Source organism: Aedes albopictus, chromosome 3 (genome assembly GCF_035046485.1).
Source record: "Aedes albopictus strain Foshan chromosome 3, AalbF5, whole genome shotgun sequence".
NCBI classification, from domain to species: domain Eukaryota; kingdom Metazoa; phylum Arthropoda; class Insecta; order Diptera; family Culicidae; genus Aedes; species Aedes albopictus.
In genome coordinates, this window is record NC_085138.1 from 138,882,341 (window position 1) to 138,890,096 (window position 7,756).

A 7,756-nucleotide genomic window follows, 5' to 3' on the forward strand; every position below is an offset into this window, starting at 1 on the left:
TGCCCTGCCCAACGTATCCTTCCGGCTTTGGCCACCTTCTGGATGCTGGGTTCGCCGTAAAGTGCAGCGAGCTCGTGGTTCATCCTTCTCCGCCACACACCGTTCTCCTGCACACCGCCGAAGATCGTTCTTAGCACGCGTCGCTCGAAAACTCCGAGTGCTTGCAGGTCCTCCTCGAGCATGGTCCATGTCTCGTGCCCGTAGAGGATCACCGGTCTTATCAGCGTTTTGTACATGGTGCATTTGGTGCGTGGGTGAATCTTTTTCGACCGCAGTTTCTTCTGGAGCCCGTAGTAGGCCCGACTTCCGCTGATGATGCGCCTCCGAATTTCTCGGCTCACGTTGTTGTCAGCCGTCAGTAAGGATCCGAGGTAGACGAATTCCTCCACCACCTCGAAAGTATCCCCGTCTATCGTAACATTACTACCCAGACGGATCCGGTCGTTTTCGGTTCCACCTACCAGCATGTACTTTGTTTTTGAGGCATTCACCACCAGTCCGACCTTTGCTGCTTCGCGTTTCAGGCGGGTGTACAGTTCTGCCACCGTTCCAAATGTTCTAGCGATAATGTCCATGTCGTCCGCAAAGCACACAAATTGACCGGATTTTGTGAAAATCGTTCCCCGGCTGTTGAGCCCGGCTCGTCGCATCACACCTTCCAGCGCGATGTTGAAGAGTAGACATGAGAGTCCGTCACCTTGTCGCAGTCCCCGGCGAGATACGAATGAACTGGATAGTTCACCCGAAACCCTTACGCAGTTTTGCACACCGTCCATCGTTGCTTTAATCAGTCTAGTCAGCTTCCCAGAAAAGCCGTTTTCGTCCATGATTCTCCATAGCTCTGCGCGGTCGATACTATCGTATGCCGCTTTGAAGTCGATGAACAGGTGGTGCGTTGGGACCTGGTATTCACGGCATTTCTGGAGGATTTGCCGTACGGTAAAGATCTGGTCCGTTGTCGACCGGCCGTCGATGAAGCCGGCTTGGTAACTTCCCACGAACTCATTTGTTTTAGGTGACAGACGACGGAAGATGATCTGGGATAGCACTTTGTAGGCAGCATTCAAAATAGTGATCGCCCTGAAGTTCTCACATTCCAAATGGTCGCCTTTCTTGTGAATGGGGCAGATTACCCCTTCCTTCCACTCCTCCGGTAGCTGTTCGGTTTCCCAGATCCTGACTATCAGCCGATGCAGACAGGTGGCCAACTTTTCTGGGCCCATCTTGATGAGTTCAGCTGCGATACCATCCTTACCAGCTGCTTTGTTGGTTTTGAGCTGGTGAATGGCATCCTTAACTTCCCTCAGCGTGGGAGTTGGTTCATTTCCGTCCTCCGCTGCACTGGCGTCGTCGTTCCTTCCGTTGCCGTGGGCTCCCGTGCCTACGTTCTCCACGCCGTTCAGGTGCTGATCGAAGTGCTGCTTCCACCTTTCGATCACCTCACGTCCATCCGTCAAGAGGCCTCCGTCTTTATCCCTGCATATTTCGGCTCGCGGCACGAAGCCGTTGCGGGATGCGTTGAGCTTCTGATAGAACTTCCGTGTTTCTTGGGAACGGCACAGCAGTTCCATTTCTTCACACTCCGCTTCTTCCAGGCGGCGCTTTTTCTCCCGAAAGAGGCGGGACTGCTGTTTCCGCTTCTGTTTGTAACGTTCAACGTTCTGTCGAGTCCCTTGCTGCAGCATTACCGCCCTCGCTGCGTTCTTCTCCTCCAAAACCGTTCTGCACTCTTCGTCGAACCATTCGTTACGTCGATTCCGTTCCACGTACCCGATGGTGCTCTCGGCTGCGTCGTTGATGGCTGCTTTCACTGTACTCCAGCAGTCCTCTAGAGGGGCCTCATCGAGCTCGCCCTCGTCTGGCAACGCGGCTTCGAGATTCTGCGCGTATGCTGAGGCGACATCCGGTTGCTTCAGTCGCTCTAGGTTGTACCGTGGCGGTCGCCGGTACCGTACATTGTTGATGACGGAGAGTTTTGGGCGCAGTTTGACCATCACCAGATAGTGGTCGGAGTCGATGTTGGCGCCACGATAGGTCCTGACGTCGATAATGTCCGAGAAGTGCCGTCCGTCAATCAGAACGTGGTCGATTTGAGATTCCGTCTGCTGTGGTGATCTCCAGGTGTAACGATATGGGAGGCTGTGTTGGAAAAAGGTGCTACGTATGGCCATATTTTTGGAGGCGGCGAAATCAATGAGTCGTAGGCCGTTTTCGTTCGTTTGCTGGTGGGCGCTAAACTTACCAATCGTCGGTCTGAATTCCTCCTCCTGGCCTACCTGAGCGTTCAAATCTCCTATGATGATCTTGACGTCGTGGCTTGGGCAGCGGTCGTACTCGCGTTCGAGCTGCGCGTAAAATGCGTCCTTGTCATCATCAGTACTTCCGGAGTGTGGGCTGTGCACGTTTATTATGCTGAAGTTGAAGAATCGGCCCTTGATCCTCAACCTGCACATTCTTTCGTCGATCGGCCACCAACCGATCACGCGCCTCTGCATATCACCCATCACGATGAAAGCTGTTCCCAGCTCGCGTGTATTGCCGCAGCTCTGGTAGATGGTATGATTACCTCTAAACGTTCGCACCATGGATCCTGTCCAACACACCTCCTGCAGCGCTACGATGCCGAACCCGCGGTCCTTCAGTAGATCGGCGAGTATGCGGGTGCTCCCAATGAAGTTGAGAGATCGGCAGTTCCACGTACCGAGTTTCCAATCGCAAGTCCTTTTTGTTCGCTGGGGTCGTTGCCGTTGGTCTCGGTTCGTATTATTCTGTTGCTGATTTTCCGTTACAATGGTTTTTTACGGCTGGCTCGTAGGGCCTGACACCAACCCCCTTCTTTCCGGAGGACCATAGTGCACAGTTGAGCTTAGAGTCCTTCCCTGGCACTCGGACGTAGATCAGCCGCCCCTAACATGGGGATCAGACGCTGTTGTGAGCCGCTCCTCCTGGAGAACAGACGCTCAGGTTTGCCGAAGCAAACCCCCCCTTCCCTGTCAGCCTACGACCAAAGGTCCCACCGGGGTTGGTTACCCGATCTTCCCTAAGGTTGCTCATAGTTTCCGGCCGGTACCGCGTGGAGGTAGGGATAGGAGTTGCTGGGCAGAGGCTAGTGGATCACAATGGGATCTGAATTGCGCAGCATACCCAGCCTTTACCGAGAATTCCTTTTGTTAAGGGCGAATTAACCTCTAGTTGAATGGTTCTATTGAAGTAACCTGTTTAACAAAAGCGCATTATTCACCTTTCTTCTTTTAAACCACATTTTCTTACTAACCGTACTACAAATCGTACTAATTCACAAAACCGTACTATTAGCCTTCTAAGTTTTAACTAGTTTTAAGTTTTAACTAGCTTTAAGATCTATAAAGAAAAAACCACATATTAACTATATACACCTTATACTTTTAAAACAAACACTTTACTTTTAACTACCCGACGCGCACTTCAACTATCGGGGATAGTCACGGACGGAATGAAATTGATAATTCCTTGATGATTAACGTTTAAGGCTAAATCGCAGAGAATATCCGAAGTTTGATAACTTTTACGAAGTTTGACAACTCGGTTTGTAATAGTTGGCAACCCTTCCTCGCAGGGATCTAATTAGGCCGACAATTTCTATAGAGACTATTTTTTATAGACTGGTAGCTCAAACCGCTGCAAATAAACGACACGGCCCAGTAACGTGTGTTATTATAATAACAACTTGGCTCAGTTTTGACAGCTAGGATTACGCCACCAGTGAGGCTGTCAGTTTTGGGATTTTATTTTGTTTTTATATTTGGACAAGGCATTAGGTGCCCACTGGCAGGTGGGGTTTAAAGGCGAAGGATATTTGAGGAGGAGCCGAAAGTCTAAAAACTTGGAACCTACGGTTACACACTAACTGGGGCAATGGGTACTACACCATGTAAAGCCCTAGACGCGATGTTAAATATTCTCTCTTTATACGATTTTATACAAGTGGATGCTGTTAAAAGTGCTCTGAGACTAAGAAGGTCGTCGATAGCCACCGGTAGTGATCTAAGAGAACACATGAGCATTTTAAAAACTTTTTATATCCGTCCAATATATCTCACGAATAAAAATTTCATGGTAAAACGTAAATTTTTTGATCATTCATTTCGAGTTCCCGACGTGACTCGTCAGGATTGGGTAGCTGGAAAACCAAATTTTCGATCTGGCTCAACAATCTTTTTTACTGATGGTTCGAAGCAAGATAACATGATAGGGGCTGGAATACATGGCCCTGGAGTTAACGTTTCACTTCCATGAGGAAGGTGGCCGACAGTTTTTTGGCCAAAGTTTATGCCATTTTGGAATGTGCCGACATCTGTCTCAAGAGGCGCTACAAAAATGCTAATATATGTATTTGTTCGGATAGCAAAGCAGCAATGAATTTCCAAAATTCACAATTCACGGCTAGTTTGGGAATGTACCTTGCTATGGCAGCAATTGGTAATCTGTACTGGGTTCCTGGACATTGCGGAATAGAAGGAAATGAAAAAGCTGATCAGTTAGCAAAACTAGGGTCTTCCATACAATTCATAGGGCCTGAGCTATTTTTTGGAATAGCTCCTTGTGCCCTAAAAATGGAATTAAGGAACATTGAAAAATCTAAAATAAAACTTATCTCAGGTATCAGGTATCAGTAGGTCGGCTCTAGAGGCACGTTCTCCTCCATTTGGGAAATTTGTGCCATCGCCATGAATACGAGCCTATTCATCATTTACGTGACGGAGAAGAGGAGGAAAGAGGATAGGACAGGGGAAAGAACAGGTAAGGGAATAGGATCGTCATACACGCAAAAGCGTACCACAATGGGTTCAAACAGCGCCCTGAGAAAGGCACTGTGATAACGCATAAAGGGTAAAGAGAGCCTATAGCTCCTTATCACAGCGGGTCAAGAACGGAAGAACGTCTTGAAGATTCAGGTTTCTGAACTCAGTTTCACTTAATAAGTGTTTTCCGAGTATTCGGAAACGCAGTTGCGCAAAAACTGGACAGTTACATATCAAATGAAACGAAGTTCCATAATCGGATTCACAGCTATCAGCAAATGAATCAGCTTGCTGAATATTCGTCATGTGATAGCTGAGTTGTCAGTGGCCAGTCAATGCTTTGACCAGCATGCTGCAATTCTGCTTTGATAGATATCTTGCCACTCCTTCAGATGGCTCAGTAAAATACTATTTTGATTGACGACATGACTTGAAACTATTCCAGTATTGTTTGTGCTGAGTGGCAGCCCAGGTTGTCAATCTGAAGCTTTACCCAACACTGGATACCGGAATAGCTGGCTCAGGCCCAATGAAGGCATGTGAAGCTGCAGTGCGAGCTAACTCATCAGCCAATTCATTTCCAGCGATGGAAGAATGGCCGGCCAGGTACCCATTAGTGTGGGTCATCGGAACCGTTTCCTCAGATCAAAGCTTTTTTAGTTCCGTTTCGGGTCCTGAGTATCTGTGCAAAATTTGAGAACGATTGGTTGCGTCTACACTTTGCGCATTGCAATTGAAATTTGTATGGAAATTTGTATGGGAAAACATACTTTTTTGCATTTTTGTAATAAGTTGAAAAAGTTTGTCTGAAACTTTTTTACCGATACTATAAAATGATAGCCAAGGATGCTCTGAAAAACTTTGTTGAAGACGGCAAAGCGATCCGATGCTTATGAAAATAGTTATAAGCAACGAACCGCATGCATGTGTTTATGTTTTAACATGTAAAGGAATAACAATAGCAACAAAATCATACTGTTTCGCCAAGCAATGTCAACGCTATAACTTTTTTCATAAGCATCAGATCACTTCGCGGTCTTCGACAAAGTTTTTCAGGACACCCTAGGCTATGTTTTCACTTTATCGGTTACATGGTTTTAGAAAAATTCAAGCTGGTTATGAGAGAAATGCAAAAAAGTGTGTTTTCCCATGTAAAACCCCATACAAACTTCAAACGCGATGCGCAAAACGTAGACATAACCGATCGTGCTCAAATTTTGCACACTTCTTTAGGTCCTGAAATGGGAGCAAAAAAGCTTTGATCTGATGGGGTATTATTGAATTTTTCATTTTTCCATATAAACGATGACCCACTCTAGTACCCATACATGGTGAACAGCGTTTGCTGAATTCAGCTCCTCGATTTGAGTTCGACAAGCGATAACTATCTTCGACCTGGAGTTGACCGAAGCAAGTGCTTTAATAGCAGTCTGGCTATCTGAACAGAAGTATATTACTTTGCCCATGCTTTGCCCACGTGCTGCTGAAGTGCTGATTGCAAAGATTTCGGTCTGAAATTCGGTGCAGTGTCTACCAAGTGAATAAGACTGACAGTGTTGGTAAACTCACACTCAAAGCGCACTCATGAACCGCTCCTGCGTGAGCAAACTCGCACGCGATTCTGAATCGTTTTCTCACGCGCGAGAATCTCATGCAAAATCTCGCACTCACGAGTTGAGTGCCGAAATCTCGTTGGCTTGTAAAACGAATCCAAATCAATTTGAACGGCATTCAATATTGTTGTATGCTAGATTTGCTTTTGTTCTATCATACAATCCTAAAAACTTCTATGTAAACATTGAGAACACCAAGAAATAAAGGAATGAGTGAAATCATGAGTCAACTCATGCATGATTTTTTCGGCGGTGAGTTTGGCGAGTCAAGAATCGCGCGTGAAATAACTCAACCATGAGATTTGAGAATTTGAGTTTTTCATTCATTTATTTAGTATTACATCAAATTCAAGATAAAACTGAATCAACAATATTTCTCCATAATACACGGTTCGTGGCTGCCGCTCTCCATCCTCGGTCGCGCCCAATGCTCGCCAAGTCACGTTCCACCTGGTCCGCCCATCGTGCTCTCTGCGCTCCACGCCTTCTTGTGCCAACCGGATCAGTTGCAAACACCAGCTTTGCAGGGTTGTTGTCCGGCATTCTTGCAACATGCCCTGCCCACCGTATCCTTCCGGCTTTGGCCACCTTCTGGATGCTGGGTTCGCCGTAAAGTGCAGCGAGCTCGTGATTCATTCTTCTCCGCCACACACCGTTCTCCTGCACACCGCCGAAGATCGTCCTTAGCACGCGTCGCTCGAAAACTCCGAGTGCTTGCAGGTCCTCCTCGAGCATGGTCCATGTCTCGTGCCCGTAGAGGATTACCGGTCTTATTAGCGTTTTGTACATGGTGCATTTGGTGCGTGGGTGAATCTTTTTCGACCGCAGTTTCTTCTGGAGCCCGTAGTAGGCCCGACTTCCGCTGATGATGCGCCTCCGAATTTCACGGCTCACGTTGTTGTCAGCCGTCAGTAAGGATCCGAGGTAGACGAATTCCTCCACCACCTCGAAAGTATCCCCGTCTATCGGAACATTACTACCCAGACGGATCCGGTCGTTTTCGGTTCCGCCTACCAGCATGTACTTTGTTTTTGAGGCATTCACCACCAGTCCGACCTTTGCTGCTTCGCGTTTCAGGCGGGTGTACAGCTTTGCCACCGTTCCAAATGTTCTTGCAATAATGTCCATGTCGTCCGCAAAGCACACAAATTGACCGGATTTTGTGAAAATCGTTCCTCGGCTGTTGAGCCCGGCTCGTCGCATCACACCTTCCAGAGCGATGTTGAAGAGTAGGCATGAGAGTCCATCACCTTGTCTCAGTCCCCGGCGACATTCAAATGAACTGGATAGTTCACCCGAAACCCTTACGCAGTTTTGCACACCGTCCATCGTTGCTTTAATCAGTCTAGTCAGCTTCCCAGG

The 7,756-nt window shown here is 47.5% G+C and overlaps 1 long non-coding RNA gene across 1 annotated transcript; it reads right to left on the bottom strand.

Annotated features, from left to right (window-relative positions):
- Nucleotides 1-3,179: 3,179 nt before the first annotated feature.
- LOC115270329 (uncharacterized) lies at nt 3,180-3,878 on the bottom strand. The gene is made up of 2 exons (XR_009998792.1): nt 3,275-3,878; nt 3,180-3,215 (listed from the first exon to the last, which is right to left on the bottom strand). It is a non-coding gene; the product is annotated as an uncharacterized LOC115270329 (long non-coding RNA).
- Between the last annotated feature and the right edge of the window lie 3,878 nt (nt 3,879-7,756).